We start from the raw sequence: 19,443 nt of genomic DNA on the forward strand, positions 1-19,443 counted from the left end.
AAGTACGATCCGTACCGCCCTTCCGAATACACAAGCACATGTAAAACGTCCCGTACGGAGCGAACTCTGTACCATTCGTATCCCGGGTAAACTTGTGCCCGGGATACGAGTCGTACAGCCCCCCCCTCACCCCCGCGTATGTCCGCACGTACCCCCATATGTCAGCACCTTACCCCCCGTATGTCAGCACCGTACCCCCATGTCCGCACCGTACCCCAGCCCCGTACTTGTACGCACCGTACCCCAGCACCATACCCCAGCCCCGTACTTGGATGCACCGTACCCCAGCACCATACCCCAGCCCCGTACTTGGACGCACCGTACCCCAGCCCCGTACTTGGACGCACCGTACCCCAGCACCGTACCCCAACCCCATACTTGGACTCACCGTACCCCAGCACCGTACCCCAGCCCTGTACTTGGACGCACCGTAACCCAGCACCGTACCCCAGCCCCGTACTTGGACGCACCGTACCCCAGCCCCGTACTTGGACGCACCATACCCCAGCCCCTTACTTGGACGCACCGTACCCCAGAACCGTACCACAGCCACGTACTTGGACGCACCATACCCCAGCACCGTACCCCAGCTCCATACTTGGACGCACCGTACCCCAGCACCGTACCCTAGCATCACATATGTACGGACCTTACAACAACATTGCGTATGCAAGCACTGTACAACAACATCGCGTATGTACGCACCTTACATACGACTCGTACTGAACCAGGACACTGTAAAACAGCACAAGGAGGGTCAATTCGACTCGCACAACACCACAAAACACATCTACGGTAGAAAATACATCAAAATGACTGACCTGGCACATCCAAAAAGGCAAACAGAGGCCCAAACTCACAACCACCTCTTTTAACACACCCACAAAAATTTCAAACTCAGGCTCACCCACAAATGGACCAATAAAAAGGGCCCACACACACACAACCATGAGCCTTTGCAACAGACTCACTGCAGCTACAGAGCATACCGCAACAACTGCACCCATACACCTTAACATATACACCTTCACACACACTCCTTCACACATACCCCTCTTCACATTCCCACACACACCTTCACATTCACACCCACACACCCACAACCATCCACACCCTCACCCCACACCATGCCCACAGACAAGAATCCAAAGTTTACAAGGGAGGAGCTGGACATCCTTGTCAACGAAGTCATCAGAGTCGAGCCACAGCTCTTTGGAACATTGGTCAGACAGACCAGCATAGCTGAAAAATCACGCCTGTGGCAGAGGATCGTCGATAGGGTGAATGCTGTTGCGCCCATCAGAAGGACCAGGAATGAATGCCAAGCCAGGTGGTACGATCTGCGGAGGGCAGTCAAGCGGAAAATGAACGAGGACTACGCCCAGAGCAACTTCACTGGAGGTGGGCTGCCCCGCAGACCGGTACATTACCATCCCTGGGAGGAGAAGGTGATGGCCCTGATTCCGCGGGTGGGAGTCGAAGGAGTTGCAGAGCCTGGTGAGTACACAAAGATCTTACGTAACATGGGGGTAATGGCATCCACACCCCAACTACACCAAATGCACGCAACTACCCCCAAGCCCTCACCGGACACAACCACACTCAAAAACAACGCTCATGCCACTAACATGTGTATGCCCCATTCACAAAGCAAGGCCATGCCATGTCCCAGGCTACACGAACCACAAACCCAAGACTGGATGTCCGGGATGCTGTGAGGGTGGGGCTCACAAAACACATTGTTCAACTCAGAATCAGACACCATTGCCCTCAGCCCATATGGCCCAGGTACATACCCATGCACCATGCTCAATGCACAGGGACTGGCAAAATACTGACAAGGTAGCTGACACTTGGCCCTGCTGTAGGCAGCACAAGGCCCACCTGTGACCACTGTAAACTCAAACACCAACACCACAAGCTCAGATATCTAGGACAGGAACTCACATTCACTGTCATGGCAGCATGCTCCATGAGGGGACAGATAGATCATCTGGGAGACCCACTGCCAAATCACACTACACCCACCAGCAGGCCCTGTCACACACACCCCTTACACAAGCACACACTCCCGGGGCAGACAATGGATTTATCCACTCTCACAATGGACATGTGACACAACAAGATCAATCCATAGCCAAAGAAGCATCCAAGCCAAAAATCTACATGTCAAACACTCAGGAGAACATATCAATCTGTCCCCGGCAACATACCCATCCACAAGTGAACATTGAGGGGAATGCTCGGAACATACAACTACCTGGAGGAACTGTGCCAACTTGAATATGTATGAAACATGGATGTAGCATGAAACAGCATTAACATTGTCTCTCTCTCACACACAGGGCAATGTCATGGATCTCCCCCCAACAATGGGGGGGGGAGAATCACAGTCCCAGGCTCAGGAGGAACCTGATCCCACCGGCAGCGACGCCTCTCAACACTCCGCGGATGACCCTAACCCACCTGGACCCTCTGGTGTCCAAGCCCCTGCAGCACCTGCTTCAGGTACATCTGTGCCAACCACCACCCCCATTCCTGCCACATCCCAGGGGACACCCAGGAGCCCTGCCCGCACTGAACAACTGAGCCAGTCTGACCTGGAGGGACAAGGTTCGCCGGGCACCCTGGAGGAGGCAGACAACCCCGCAACTGCCATCCCTCAGGGGTCCCGTAGACCCGATGTGCCCACAACGGCAGGCCAGGCTCGTGTGGGCAGGGGTGGTGGGAGTGGAGGCAGGCAGAGGCGAGAACCTGACCAGCCAGCTGAAGGGACCGGTATGTCACACATACGCAACATCATGGACGCATACCGGCGTGACACCAGGGCCATCAGCCAGGTAGTGGAGACCCTCACAGAGATTAAGAACCAGCAGGCCGAGCAACACGCCAGTCAACAAGAACACCAAGGACGGATGGAGGCAAGACTGGCTGAGCACCTGGCGGTGCAAACGGACATAAGCCGTTCACTCCGTCGGATCGCCGACAACATGGGCAACCCTCCCTGTGCCACCAGGCGAAGGCCACCACCAGCCACAGGGAGGGAGGAGGAGGAGGATTTGTCTGACGGAGCGTCCCAAACATCGTCAAGGCCTGCATCTGAGGGTCGCGTGAGGAAGGTCGGTCATCCACGGAAAAGACCGTGAGAGGCAGCGGACCATCCACATCTCCCAGGTCATCTGGCCTGGCACCTGGCCTTCATGCGCAACAGCAGCACCTCATTCACTGACATTCTCTGCCACATGGACTTGCTGGTCACAGTCTGACCAATGATGACAAACACTGTGGTCTGGACTCTGATGACTTCAAATGCCAAGGATCCCATCTCCCCCTGTGAACTTTCGATTCTTGGCACACTGTATAGCACCTATTTTTTCCCACAAAACACGCCCCCCACCGAGAATAAAACTAAATGTCTTTAATTAGATGTTGCAGTCATTTCGCATGAGTCCACAACATACGTGTGGGGATATGTCAAAGTATGCCTGAGTGTGGAACTAACTCCAGCCATCCATACCCTGGGATCTGAGTCCGGTACAGGACACACATGGGTCACAATTTATCATCCAATACAGACATGGAGCACAATACTCACCCGTGATGGCCTCAAGCTGCTGAGGGGGGGCTTGCAATACTGTGCGGACAGACCAATTTGGAAGAGTATCATTAAGGCGTAGAGGTCATGGCTCATGTGGAGGTTCCCGGGGAGGGAGTCCCAGGTATGTTTGGCCAGGTGTGAGAACTATCTCCTGCATGCTCGAGTTCGGTGGATGTGAAGAATGTTGGCCAGGGCATTGTTGGATGCACGGAGTTGGCCCAACGGGGTCTTGAATGACAGACGTCCAAGGTTGGTTTGGGGTCTGGGGTTGTGGACTGCCTCCTGAGTGTGGGTGAGGAGTGTGAAGGTCATCCTGCAGCAGACAGTGATCCATTGCAGCTATCTCAGGTGGACGGTGATGTGGCTGGGGCACGGGATGTTGAAGCTGAGGTGTGCAGATGCACCATGGATGTGGACAAGTTTTCCGGGAGTTTGGCTGTACTTGCTCCATAGAGGGCGGGGCTGTAGTTGACACGGCTGGTGTCGTGGACCTGGGGGACGGTCTGTCTTGCCTTGGAGTGGATCTATCTGTGGATCATGTGCATCATGCGGCGGGTGTTGCAGCATGAGGTACAGATGCTGGTGAGTTGCATGGCAATTGTGAGCGACGAGTCCATGATGCACACCATCTTGTGTGCGTGGCCACTGGGTGCTGGTGCAGTGCCCTGGTGGGTGGGACACAAGGAGTTGACCCAGCTGTAAGGGGACAATCCTCAAATGATTACCTCAGTCCTGTACAAGTCCAGCCTCAGGTGGCTGATGTTCAGCCATTCATCAACGGACCTCATGCCTTCTTGAAGGTTGGAACTGGCAATGGCTGTCTTTGGTGAGGGTGAGGAGCAGCTGGCTGTCAATGGCATAAAAGATGATGATGAGGTTGTGTGCGCATGTGATGGTGGAGAGGGGGGTCCTGGACACATTGAAGATTGACACGCTGAGAGATGAGCCCTGGGTCATGTGCCAGATGACGCCACTGTACTACATGCTGACGGCTTGAGTCCCACTCCCATGGCCTTGCTGGTGAGCTACTTGGTAATTTCATCCTGGTCCATCCCCTGGATACCAGTGTTGGAGATGTGTGAGCTGACAGTGTGTGAGCACATCGTGCATAATGCTGTGGAGAGGTCAAGGTGGGTGGCCTCACCATTGTTGAGCAGGGCAAAGTTGTCGGTGTTGGTGGCAATGATGACGGTTGCAGTGGAGTGATTACTGTGGAAGACAGTCTTGTGCAGGTTGCCTGGAGCTCTTTGCGTGCAGGAAGTTTGTCAGTTGCTCGTTGACTGTCTTCCTGATGACATTTGCTGGCTAGGGAAGCACGGTGATGTTCCTTGAGAGCCAGCGTTCCTGCCGTCCATTCTCTAAGAAGGGCCTGGGTCACTGCATGCCTCTATCTACCATGGAATGTGGCTAACTCCAATGATACATACATGACGTGCTGGACGTGGGCTACAAGGATGGGTAATGATGTGGTTGAGATGTTGTGTGGGAAGGGGCCTGATGGAGATCCCCAGGGAATGTTGCACATGAGCCGGGTATTGTATCTGCTGATGATGGAAGTCCAAAACCTGAGGGTGGCCGGTCCCGCGTATAATAGTGCGTTCTGCCTCTGTGTGCCAAGGCTTGCGTGTATGTCCATGAGCTTGCAGTGGTAGAAATTTGCAAGGGATTGGCTCAGCCTTGCAATGGTGGGGTGTCTTTTGGATGGAGAGCTGATGTCAGTGCACTCACGATGCTGATGAGCTCCTTGATGTCGTGCGGTTTTTTGGCCTCGGCCCCATCTGAAGGATCTCCAATTGTCCTTGCTGATGATATGGTGATGGCTGTGTGTGCCGTTTTCCAGGGTTGTAAGGCCACGGATGGTTATTTGTGTTGCAAGCTGTGCACAAGAGTCCTTCTAGACGTGTATGAGTCCAGTAGGTCTGCCTTGTCCCAGGTGGCTTAATTGTTGATGTGCGTCACAGGAAAGTCCGTCAACGTGGCTAGATTGTTGGATCAGTTGCTGATCCAGTGTGTGAGGTTGCAGGGTGTGGCGGTGGTGTTGGTTCCAGTGTCCCACACAGCATGTCTGTGTTGACATACATCAAGCATCTTTGGGGGATTGGTAGAGGGGTGTGTGGCAGTGTGTTGCTCGTCGGAGACGTGGATGCTAATGTGGATGGACCAATGATGGATGCTGGTGTGGTTCTCATCCAGCTAGAAGTTCCTGGCCCACAGCCACATGTATCCTGTGGATGTGAGGGCGTGCGTGACGATGGACGTGTTGATTGCTTTGCGGAATTGTGGATGTAGGCCTGGAGATCTGTAGATGAGTGGTACTCTGAGGGTTTGCAGGGGGTTTGTGCTAAACCGGATTTGTGACCCTGAGTGCGTACTTGGGAATAGATATCAATTCATCCTCCGGGATTGTTAGTGCCGTCCCTGCGGGTGCTCTTGTATCCGTCTGAGATGGCAATGAAGAAGTTGTGTGCTGAGGATGCTTTCATCCAGGTCACTGTCATGAAGGTGATGTGTGGGCCTGTTGTGTTGAGGAGGTAACAGAGTCCCATGGAGTGCTGGTGGACAGAGCTGGTGTGGAGTAGGAGGGACATGACCTGGTTGGTATGACAGGGCCTGGAAGGCGGGGCAGCACTGTGTAGGCAGTTGGAGTTGCACACTCAGCATGCAAAGGTGTTGTGTGTGTGCTTAGGGTATGCCTGAGAGCATGCGGTTGATTTTCGGTGGGACATTGCTTGGAGGGCGGCTGCAACATGAGACTGTTGTGTGATGTGGGTCATGCAAGGACATGAGGGTTGTGCAATGTGCACGTTGCATGCGCTGACAGTCCTGCCTTTGGCACCGCGTGGCTGCAACAGTGGCACAGACAAGCTGATGACAGCCTAATGAATGGGTGGAGGGAGGAAGGGAGGAGCATCTTGGAGGCGTGTGGGTTGCAGAATCCGGGAACTTGGTGGGCCCTTGCCGCAGGGGCCGCAGCAGCAGGCAGCATGTACTGGAAACTAGGCCGAAAGAAGCACACAAAGACAAGGATGTCAGAAAGGACAACTGCAACAGGCGTATGTAAAGGAAGGAGTGTCAGGTTACTCATGGCTCACCCAGAGAAAATGGATGAACAATCACCAAAGATGACTGACACAGGATCAGGAAACAGAAGGCCGAGCTGTGCACAGGAGACACACCCTCAGCAGGCATTGACGGCCCGTTGGGGGGAGCAACCTGCCCAAATACATACACAACCATGGACTTCATGCACAATAGAGATTATAAACCATGAAGAACTGCATGCAGTTGCCAAACTACACATAGACTCATATGCCCAATCTTTGACAACTATGCCAGAGATGACACATGCAAAGTGGCAAGAGACCTGCATTGACAGAGATTTGGCACTTTGGAGGGTGAGGAACACCTTTATTACTCATGCTCACACTAAGGAAAATGCATCAATATGAACAGACTCACAGGTCATTTGACTGAACATGTGGGACCTACGCTGGACACCCCCTTCACAACACGGATGTTGTAAATCCAAATGAACTGGCACACAAGTTAAGGGGATGAGCCAAACACCTCCTGCTGCACACGGAGAGGCTGCAATTCCCCATTGAGCCTTTTATGGGGATGTCCCACACGATGTCCACCCGTAGCATCCCGAGGGAAGTTTTACATACATTGATGCCTTCATCAGAATCCAAAAACCATTACAGATGACTGTCACGAAGGGTGACTATCAATTCATGGGAGTCATGCTACATGTTATGTGCCCCATGGTGAGTCGACATGTATGCATGGTAACACAACATGCACAGAAGCAGTCCCCACACATTCCAAACACGTACCACACTCAAAATGCCTTGCTGCAATCCTTACCCAAAATGACATTTCCCCATGTCCGTGCATGGAACGCTGATTCAGCACACGTTGCAATACTCATGAGGAATAGCAGGAGGACAACGATGACACGAGCAGACAACATGCGCAAGAACCTGGGAATGATAGACACACAAGAAGTCAGCTAAAATATTTTTCTCCGCATACATGGTCATTTACTAAACAGGAACAATGTTGTCCCCATGCTAATTTAAAAGAAAGTGTCTCAGCTAAAATGTGTGGAATGACATCATCACTCGAGTGACACATCAGAACACACATCTAAGTCACTTAGCACACAGTCAGCTGGACACACACATTGTAACACATGCCACCCAAGGCTCCAAGCGTGCACACTCAGACCCAGTGACCCCCCATTATGAGAAGAAGTTGCGTATGAGCTGACTCCGGATATCCTCCTCCTCCTCCGTCTCCTCACTTGCCTCGTGACCAAGCCCTTCATCCTCACCGGGTGGATGCTCCTGCTCATCCTGCTCCAGGATGAGTAGCACTGCCTTCTCCACTGCCATGTTGTGCAGCATGCAGCACACGAGGACGATTTTGCAGACCTTCGCCGGTGCATATGGGAGGGACCCGCCTGTCTTGTGAAGGCACCGGAATCGGCTCTTCAGGAGGCCAAACGTCCTCTCAATCACTCGCCTGGTCTGCCTGTGTGCATTGTTGTACCGGTGATCTGCAGTTGATCTTGGGTTGCGGAGAGGCGTCATCAGCCATGGCATATTGGGATAGCCAGAGTCCCCTAAATGGAAACATCATGTAAATAAGTGGGTCAGGAGATGCCGTAAGAGCCAAAGATACTGCAACACACAGGACAAACAGAGTAGACCCACCAACAAGACATGCTCGCTCGTTGTGCAGCCGCAGCATCATTTGTGGCACCCTGCTACGCCTCATGATGTAGGCATCGTGTGCTGACCCTGGAAAACGTGCACAGACATGGGAAATCAGCATGTTAGCAAGACACACCACAAGGGCTTTTATAGAGTGGTAATGTTTACGGTTGCGATAGGCTACCTCCTGTCCCTTGATGGTACCAAAGCCACATGTGTCCCATCAATGGACCCAATGACATGGGGCATCCCTCCCAGGACATAGAAATCACCCTTGACACCTGTCAACACCTCAGGAGTCGGAAAATGGATGAATTCATCAAGGTGCTCCAACATGGCTGCCAAAACATCACGCAGGACACGGTTAAACATTGTCTTTGACATGCCACCAACATCAGCTATGGTGAATTGAAACGTACCTGTGGCAAAAAAATGTAGGGCTGCCATCACCTTCATCTTGGGGGTCAGCGCAGTAGGATACCTGTGTCGTGGTTGGAGGTGTGGTGCCACCTTGGCGGTCAAGTCCTCAATCAACTGTTGAGTGAATCTGTAACGTCGGATGCAGGCACGTTCCCTCATGGCACCCAAGTCTGGCATTGGTCGGGGGACAGGCGGTGCCCTGCAGAAAATTGTAATAAATAACGAAGATTGAGAGCATAACAACATCAATGTCAATGAACAGAGCACATGCTCAACTCCTACTACACATCTGCTAAATACAGAGTCTGGTCTGTGCAATACATCCAGGACACGTATGCCAGCTTGGTGATACTCCTACGAAAAGCCAGATACACCCATTGATTGGCAAGTCTACATGACATGCCCTGAAACGAGCTGGGGGCCAGTCTGAGTGAACAGCCAGAGACATCACAGGAGTGACATGCATCCACATAGCTGCATTTAAAGGATGTCATCTCATACAGACAGCTGACGGCAAGCTAGACGCACAGGTCACATGGAATGTCAAATGTACAGATCACACACATTGCGATGAAGGGGTACACGTGAAAACAGAATACACAGACATTGAGACGACGCAGATATGTCCTCATGTCAAAATATCATGTTGGTTGCATGCAGACCCTGCTTACGTGGGAATCCACATGTGGCATGGTGTGCGTAGATGTGTGCCATGCCCATCTCCACACAGACACATGTTGGATGCAGCAACAGCAGATGTAGTTAACGGAACACCAACAGCAAGCTCATGGGAACACATGACACACACATGACATTGTCACATCGGGGCACGCTGATTGTGAAATGTCAGTTGTTAGTGTCCCTGTCTCTGGCATCAGGGGACAGTTGCGGGTGGTGGTGACTGTGCCATACCAGTGATGCTGTGCTTGACACGTTTGTACTACAGGCACACATGTGCAAAGTGTGAAGGGGAAGTGTGACACATAGTGCCCCATCACACATGACATGTGTACACAGGTCATCACACATCAATTGTGCAACTACATGAGGAGACATGTGCAATATCACTGCCTGGAGAGAACAATGAGAGAGCTAGGGAGGCAAGGGTGCGTCCGTATCCCCTGTGGTATATATGAGTTTTATCAAAACTGGACGAACCCAGTGGTGTTGGTACGATCACTGGCAAGCAGTGCTTGGGAACCCACTAGGTGAGTAAAAGGCCCCTCACACACCAACCTAGTTGGTGTCATGCTTCATCATAGGGGCCCCAACCGGGTGGCCGAGCGCCTCCCGGTTGTGCTGCAACGCCTGACTACAGCGGAGCTGGTGTGGTGTGATAGTGTGATGTGGTGAAAGTTTAAAAATACCTCTGAGAATCCTTGCCGAGGGAAATTTATTAGTGGCGGCACAGGATATATTAAAATTAAGATTATGTGAAGCAACTACGAAAAGGATTTAATTTCTAATAGTTGACTATGTGGTTGGTCTACATGTTTCAGCCCACCTCAGGATGTGCGGGGCTTTCTTCAGGACCAGGAAGTGCAGTGAGTGGCAAAGTAGAGCCACGTGAATAGTGAAAAAATTAAAAAGGTAATTTACCTACACACTCTCTAAGGTGTGTGGAAACGGTATCGGCTCAATGGCAGACACCGCAGCGAAAAAAGACACTATGGCTGATTTTGATCGCTGATCAGGAAAGGGAGGAGTGCGCTCCTCGGAACACAGATTTTGGTCAGGAAGCAGCACCCGCTTGGCACCTACTGTGGTCTCCCGGATCCTTATTTAATTATTAGAAATTAAATCCTTTTCGTAGTTGCTTCACATAATCTTAATTTTAATATATCCTGAGCCGCCACTAATAAATTTCCCTCGGCAAGGATTCTCAGAGGTATTTTTAAACTTTCACCACATCACACTATCACACCACACCAGCTCCGCTGTAGTCAGGCGTTGCAGCACAACCGGGAGGCGCTCGGCCACCCGGTTGGGGCCCCTATGATGAAGCATGACACCAACTAGGTTGGTGTGTGAGGGGCCTTTTACTCACCTAGTGGGTTCCCAAGCACTGCTTGCCAGTGATCGTACCAACACCACTGGGTTCGTCCAGTTTCAATATCACTGCCTGACACACCTAGGCCCTGCACATGAAAGTCTGCAATGACAATGACTTGATGTACAGCCTTGTGCGAGTCGGAGACCTCCATTCCTTTCGTGTGCGCCTCCTATCACCAGTGTAAGCGTGTGAAACGCACCGTACACACGCTCTGACAGCGTGTGCACGGTCTGTATCACTATAGTAGTGGTGCCGTAGGAGTACGCGTGGTACGGACCGTACACACGTCGTGTGTACGGTCCATATCACTATAGTAGCGGTGCCATAGGAGTACGCGTGGTACGGACCGTACACACACGCGTACTCCTACGGCACCACTACTATAGTGATACGGACCGTACATACACTCTCTGAGCTTGTGTATGGTCCGTATCACTTTAGTAGTGGTGCCATAGGAGTACGCATGGTACGGACCGTACACACACGCGTACTCCTACGGCACCACTACTATAGTGATACGGACCGTACACACGCTCTCAGAGCGTGTGTACGGTCCGTATCACTATTGTAGTGGTGCCGTACGTGTATGGGTACGTGTGAAACGCACCGTACATGTTTTTTGGAATCAAAAATTACATAGGGGACTAGTATTAGGCCCAAAATGCATGCTGGTTGTCATGGATACAGATATTTCAGTTGCAATGTGCCCATCATGTGGGCTTGAAAAGTCAGTTGGCCCAAAAATTACAATGTTGCAAAGTGGTGTTTGCCTTGCTATGATGCTCAAAATTTGAACCATGCAAATTTGTGTCATTGGTGTATGTTTAAAGGGATTGGAGGAAACGTAGGATGCAAATGAGTCTGACCAATCACTCTGTACTCCTGTAAATGAAAGCCCCCAGCAAGACAGATATAAGTCAGCCAGAACCCATGAGAGGGCAATTGCCTGCACAACTTTCCTGTCGACCACACTGTTGCTGTCTGTGCTTCCTCTGGCACCATGTCACGGACTGTGGAGAGGGCCCAGCCATTCGCACTTGAGGAGAATGAGGCATTGCTGAATGTCCTCCTCCCACAGTACCCCAGCCTGTATGGGAGACCAGGGGAGCAGGTGAGTGCTGACTCCACTACCTTTGACTGTGCACCTTTTTTGTGACTGTCACTTCTGGCATTGTGTCCAGGTGTGACAGACATGCAATGTGGTTTAGAGTGGGTCCCAGGGGGGGGAAAGGCTTATGTCTGTCATGCAGAGCATGATGTAGTTCCTATGTGCACTCCTCACTTGCATTGTGCTTACTGTGACATTCACTGCATAGTGCATGACACATTCAGCCTGGAAAATCCTTGGTGGCATTTTGTGGCTATTGTCCTGAGGTGATTCAGTGGTCCCCCCGGTGTGACAGGTGACTGTACCCACAGATGTGTATGAGTTGAGTGGAGCTGTGGTGAGAGTGTCCAAGTGATGTGTACACCCTCCTGGACATTGATGTGTGTGAAGGTTCCTTGTCATGTGGGTGAGTGTCTATGTGAAGTGTTGCACTACAGCTGCATGGAGGAGACAACAGCTCTACCCATCTGATGTGAGAAGTAAGCCGTGCTGTGTGTCTGACTTGCTGAGCTAGCCCAACACCTGTGACACCCCACAGGCAAGTGGCACATGTGCAGAGTGAGGTATGTATCCGCTGTTGCCAATGGCAGGTGATTGATCTGTGCCTGTGTGTGTCTGTGTACTCTGCTGAGGTTGCGTCAGTGGCCTGGGGCATGTAACTGCTTTGAGGTGCTGTCCTTCAGCCTGTTGTTGCATGTGATGCACAGTGTGTGCCATGATCAGGGAGTGTGTCGCACCCCTCCTGCCACCTGTGTACTTTCAATGCCATGTGGGGCTTCCACAGAGGCCAATGTCTATATGAGTAAGATGCTATTCCTTGGCAGCATCCTATGCCCTGTTCAACATATCATCGATGTTCAAATGTGTGTCTCTGTGACATGGAGCAGGTGTAGTGATGTCGTTTCACTTTGTCATCCTCACAGGTAACTTCCTACGAGAAGGGGGGGATCTGGAAGGAGATCGCCAGGGCCGTGAGAGTGGCGGGGGGTCGCAGTCGGCGCCTAGCCCAAGTCCGAAAACGATGGCAGGACATCCGGTGCTGGACCCGGCGAATAGCCCGGGTCCAGCTGGGGCTCTCTCCTCCACGCCCCCCACGACGGGCGCCGACACCTGACCACCCACATGATGTGTGTCCTGGCGGTGGTCTTCCCTGACCTGGATAGGCAGTTACAGGAGGGACAGCAGCAAGGAGGGGGTAGGTACATGTCTGTTTGTTGTGTTGTGTGTCCCCAGCTTATGGAAGTGCTCTGTAGCCTGGATACACTGCCAGGGATTATATGTGCAGTGCATATTCTGTTCCCCAAAGTCAACCGTTGCTCTTATTCGTCCCTTCCCCTGCTTGACATGTGTCCCCTGGTCTGTGTGTAATCACAATTGCACATGGTCATCTAGCCTGCCAGTTGATCCAAGTGCACATTGCTTTCTGCATCATGTGAGAGGGTGGTCTGTGACATTTGTTGGTACCTTGCCTGTGCCCTGTCCTGTTCACTCTGTTGGGGGTCCATATTTGTTGGCACTGATGATGAGTGTCAACATGGGAGTGTGAGGTTTCAAATGAACACACTTGCAGCATGCATTACCAATGTTATGGCCTCAGACATGATGTGCATGAGTGGGAGATATGCATAGTGCCAGGACGGTTGCTCATGTTACAGTCAGATCATTCCAGGAACAAGGAGCAGTTTGCCCACTACAGTCCCCTGAGACACCCTTGCCTCGTAATCATATGTGTCATCCAACACTGTGTCCATTCTCAGTGTGTTCAGCATATGTTTGCCTCTGTGGCATTGTTCCCTGGCCTCATTTGTATTTATCCAAAGTGTGCTACATGTGTCGACTGGACAGGGAGACCCCATTTGGCTTGTGCATACTCATACTGGGCAGTGCCTGTGTGTCTATTCACAACTATCTGTTGATGGTTGCTTGTCACAAATATGTGTTGGCAGCCTCACGAGGTGATGTGGAGTACATTTGGGAATTCTTGCTGCACATTTTTGTAAACCCTGATTAAGAGGTGTCACTTCTTGATCTGTCTCAATCACATTGTCTCAGGTATGGGGAATTTGTGCGGGCGAGGCCTACATGGCCAAACCTTATATCTCCTTGCCAGGTCTGACCTGTGTGTGATAATTGGCTGGACAGAGACTCAACGTGCAGTGACCCAGTGATGTTGTGCAGGGTTTAATGTTTGTGCTTTGCAGCATGTGTCAATTTTTTTAAATACATGATTCCTGCTCATACATTTTTTGCACCAGTGTGTGGTCCAGATGCTACGCAGTTTGGTCTTTGTGTGCTGACATCTGTGTGGACATTCTGGCTAGCCATGGGGGTGTCTCCTCAGTGCAGGTATGCCTTTTTACGACAGAATTGCAGGCCCATTAGCTCATGCATTGTCCTGGGTTTGGACATGTGTGCCACTCCACATGACAGGCAGTGGGTCAGATGTGTTGGCAACTGTGTTATCAGGTAACGGATGGCCATGTGACAACTGACATAATTCAAGTTGTTAGTCACAAGGTATTGTACCTTGGCACTCACAACACTTGTCAACAGGTCTTCATGTTTTAAATGCTTTAGTTTGATATTTTGTTGTTAAGAACAATAATGTGCCTGCATGAGAGATGTCTCCCAAGGAAGTGCACAGCAAACCACCTTTACACTTTCAGGGAACACGCTGGCACAATTTAAAAGAAGGCACTGTTCTAATGAGACTGTTTTTCAGATTATACATATACATGTTCCCCCAGTGTTGTGGAAATTGGGTAAGTCCTTGGTTGTTGGTGATACCAACTTACGAGTGTCAAGTCATCAAGACCTCCGTGGGCCCATGTATATGTACTTTCTGCAACAACATTTCTTTCTAACAGTGGCTTCTTTAAAGAAGGCTGCCAGCTTCTTCAATGACTGGTTAAATGTAGTTTTGTGTGCACCTCCTTGGGAGCCATCTGTTATGAAGGCACATGTGTGTTCTGTTCACAAAATGGCACATTCCCACATTCTGACCATGTCCATTGTGTAAAGTATTGCGATTCCCAAGGGACCAACATTTTTTCGTTTTGTGTTCCAAAGTACTTACAGGTCTCTGAGTGTGGGGACACCTTTGGTATTGAGGTGTGTTACTTTGCCTTGGCTGCACCACTACTGTTTCTTTCAGGGTAAACAAGAGGTGGCATGACTACATTGTATTGCTGTGCTCACCTGTTCCCAGACACTAGCTCCTCAGTGTATTTCTCATTCAAGTTTTGGGCTGGTGTGTCCTATTTTTCCTTGTGTCCAACTGGCATGGTGGGTCTACCAACTGGGGAGTACAGGGCTTACATATGTGCTGAGTAATCTAGCTGTTACTCATGATGCATTGCCTGATATGCACTGTGACCTATTGGTTTTGTACTCATGTGTCAGATGTATACAGGTGACTGATGTTTTTCTGTATCTTCACCTTGCCCACAGCATCATCATTGGAAACCGAGGGAGACACCTGCACGGACCTGGATGAGGGACCCAGCACCAGTGCCACCAGTGCTGGCGAGTCTGCGGGAGCCAGTGGCACGGAGGGCGAGGGGAGTCAGTCGGAGGACCTGTCTGGTGGCGATTCAAACTACGACGCAGACGGGTCCGAGGCTGACCTCATCGAGGGGGCGGAGGCTGCTACAACACCTGGCAGCAGCCCAACATCTGTCCCCGCCTCCTCCGTTCCCATCACCGCCCTCCCAGTTGCTCCGGTCCCTTCTGTCTGTGCAGGGCACCACCATGTCTCCTTCGGGACAGGCACCGCACCCCCTGCCCCTGTCAGCACTGCTGCCCTCAGTGCAGAGTCTGTGGACATACTGCGGCAGTTGCAGGTTGGGCAGGCATCGGTGCTGACTGTCCTCCATGGCCATACCACACTGCTGACACAGATGGTGTCGTTCATGGAGGGCATGTCAGCAGCGATGTCTGAACAACACAGGTTTCTGTGGTCCATGGACTCTTCCCTGACGGCAGCAGTGAGTCTCCTACAGTGCTTCGTCCCCCCCTACCCCAGCCCCATCCACACTTCCCTCTCCCATACCTGTCCCATGCACACCCAGACATTCCCAAGCACGCACCCCACCAGACACAGGCAGAACACCACCAAGTAAGGGCAAGCGCACACCTCCTGGCACGCACACTCAGGGGGATGTAGGCACACCCACTGGGTCTGGGGCAAAAAGACATACATGCAGCCACAGTCTGAGTCCGCAGGCCTCACAACCCAGTCCCTCCAAAAGCATTCCCCTTGGCTCCCATGCCAAACTGACACCCAAAGAGGTCGACATGAGTGAGCTGCCCATCACCACCACTGTGACACCACCCCGCAGGCGGGTGAGGAAGTCCCCGGGCAGGGTAGTTGAGTCCCACCCCCTATCCACCCCCTCCCCCAAGAGCGCTGCACCCCATCCCTCGGCCACCCCCCCTCCGTTGGCCCTGGGGTTTCTTCTGGTGCAGGGCTTACCCTGGACGCCCTGGCAGCAGTGTGCAGCAACGTGCTCACATCCACCTTTGGCGCTGCCCCACCCCCTGTGGTGGAGATGTCCACCCCTGCACCCACCACACCTGCCCTTCCCCCTCCTGTCCCTGTGGTGCCTGGTCCTTCCCCACATGATGCCCCCCCCCGGTCGACGAACCTGAGGGTTCCACTGTGCAGGCAAGCTAGGGGAGACGTGTGCCCATGTGTCCCCCCAAGGACTTCTATTATGGACTGGCCATTGGCCTTTGTATATACTGTTATTTCATTATTTGTTTTTTATGCTGAATAAAGCATTTTATTTTTACTTTGAACACTATTGCATTTCAGGTATTGATGTTGGTGCTGAGGCTCCAGGAGTTGGTGTTGTGGTAATGTGTTATGGTTCTGAGAAATGTTCTAGTCTGATGGTCATGAGGTGGACCATGGTATCTGCGTGCCATCACAAGGTCTCTGCAAATAATCATTGGTAGTGTGTGTTATTTTGGTTTGAGACATTGTCCCAAGGAGTGTTCCTTCCTCTGTGGCACCTGACATCTTCCCTGCAAAGAGTTGCACAATTGTTGTGCTGACCTGTGTCTACATTTCCTTTGTTGGTGACGGATCCCTTCGACTATGGCCATGCCTGCTCAGCAATGTCTCCGGCTGCATCGTCTGTGCCATCCTTGCTAGTCACTGTACTTGTGTATTGAGTATGTCGAAATGCCTTTATGGAGAAATTCTCCCTTTTCAGCACTAGGCAGTGACATGACTATATAGTCTTGTGGCATGATCTCAGTGTGTGTATTGTGCTGCATCCGCCAGGGGTGGGTATGCATGTGTTATTTGTCCTTACACTCACATGTGGTGTGTCATGCAGTGGGGGAGAGACATCCATCCTCCTGGGAGTGGGACACTGCTGTCAGTGATGTATTGTTATGGCACTATCATCATTGTCCAAAGTTAGGGATGCGTACATCTGTTGTGGTCATCTGATAAAGATGTACACCCCCCATGTCTCTGTCCACTGCTGGGAGTCCTCTACACCCACCCATATATGTCTATCCACTGCTGGGAGTCCTCTGCACTGACCCCTCACATGTCTGTCCACTGCTGGGAGTGATATGCACCCACCCCCATGTCTCTGTCCACTGCTGGGAGTCCTCTGCACCCACCCCTCACATGTCTCTGTCCACTGCCTGCAGGGAGTCCTCTGCACCCACCCCCATGTCTCTGTCCACTGCTGGGAGTTGTCTGCACCCACCCCCATGTCTCTGTCCACTGCTGGTGTTGATATGCACCCACCCCCATGTCTCTGTCCACTGCTGGGAGTCCTCTGCACCCACCCCCATGTCTCTGTCCACTGCTGGTGTTGATATGCACCCACCCCCATGTCTCTGTCCACTGCTGGGAGTCCTCTGCACCCACCCCCATGTCTCTGCCCACTGCTGGGAGTCCTCTGCACCCACCCCCATGTCTCTGTCCACTGCTGGGAGTCCTCTGCACCCACCCCCATGTCTCTCTCCACTGCTGGGAGTCATCTGCACCCACCCCCATGTCTCTGTCCACTGCTGGTGTTGATATGCACACATCCCCATGTCTCTGTCCACTGCTGGGAGTCCTCTGCACCCACCCCCATGTCTCTGTCCACTGCTGGTGTTGATATGCACCCACCCCCATGTCTCTGTCCACTGCTGGGAGTCCTCTGCACCCACCCCTCACATGTCTGTCCACTGCTGGGAGTGATATGCACCCACCCCTCATATTGCAGGCCACTGCTGGGAGTCTTCTGCACCCACCCCCATGTCTCTGTCCACTGCTGGGAGTCCTCTGCACCCACCCCCATGTCTCTGTCCACTGCTGGGAGTCCTCTGCACCCACCCCCATGTCTCTGTCCACTGCTGGTGTTGATATTCACCCACCCCCATGTCTCTGTCCACTGCTGGGAGTCTTCTGCACCCACCCCATGTCTCTGTCCACTGCTGGGAGTCCTCTGCACCCACCCCATGTCTCTGTCCACTGCTGGGAGTCCTCTGCACCCACTCCTATGTCTCTGTCCACTGCTGGTGTTGATATGCACCCACCCCCATGTCTCTGTCCACTGCTGGGAGTCCTCTGCACCCACCCCCATGTCTCTGTCCACTGCTGGGAGTCCACTGCACCCACACACATGTGTCTGTCCACTGCTGGGAGTCCTCTGCACCCACCCCTCACATGTCTGTCCACTGCTGGGAATCCTATGCAGCCACCCACCCACCCCCTTGGTGCAGTACACTGCTGTCCTGGGCCTACACACACACCAATATAAAGGTAATATGCTGCACCAGGCCGTAGGCCAACATTCGTGGCGTGTGTACGCCTTGTATCCCAAAGGTATTGGTGCCGTAGGGGTACGGGTGATACGGACCGTACCCCTGCATTCATAGGGTGTGTACGGTCCGTACCACATGTACCCCTAAGCCCAAATCCAATGGTGATACGGCCAGTACCCACGCTATGTATGTGTGGGTGCGGTCCGTATCACTATAGTAGTGGTGCTGTAGGAGTACACATGGTACGGCCCGTACACACGCTCTGAGAGCGTGTGTACGGTTCGTACCACGCGTACCCCTATGGCACCACTACAATAGTGATACGGACGTACACATGCTCTGAGGGCGTGTGTACGGTCCGTACCACGCGTACCCCTACGGCACCACTACAATGGTGATACGGACCGTACACACGCTCTGAGGGCGTGTGTACGGTCCGTACCATGCGTACCCCTACGGCACCACTACAATATAGTGCTACAGACCGTACCCACGCTATGGATGTGTGAGTACGGTGCGTATCACTATTATAGTGTTGCCGTAGGGGTATGCGTACATGTCCACTTCCGTTGTTGCATGACACAGGGATTGGTGCACACGCCCCCCAGAGTGACCAGACCCTGGTGGTAATGTATGTCCTCAATATTGTAGGTTTTAATTTGGGTAGGGGATATGTTTCCTGCCCCTCTCCCCCCCTTGGCCCTTGGGTGTTGTTCTCACCTTCTGCGGCGTGTGCGTCGGGTTCGGTGCACCAGGTCGTAGGCTAAGA

The sequence above is a fragment of the Triturus cristatus genome, chromosome 2_2, assembly GCF_964204655.1.
Source record: "Triturus cristatus chromosome 2_2, aTriCri1.1, whole genome shotgun sequence".
NCBI lineage: Eukaryota > Metazoa > Chordata > Amphibia > Caudata > Salamandridae > Triturus > Triturus cristatus.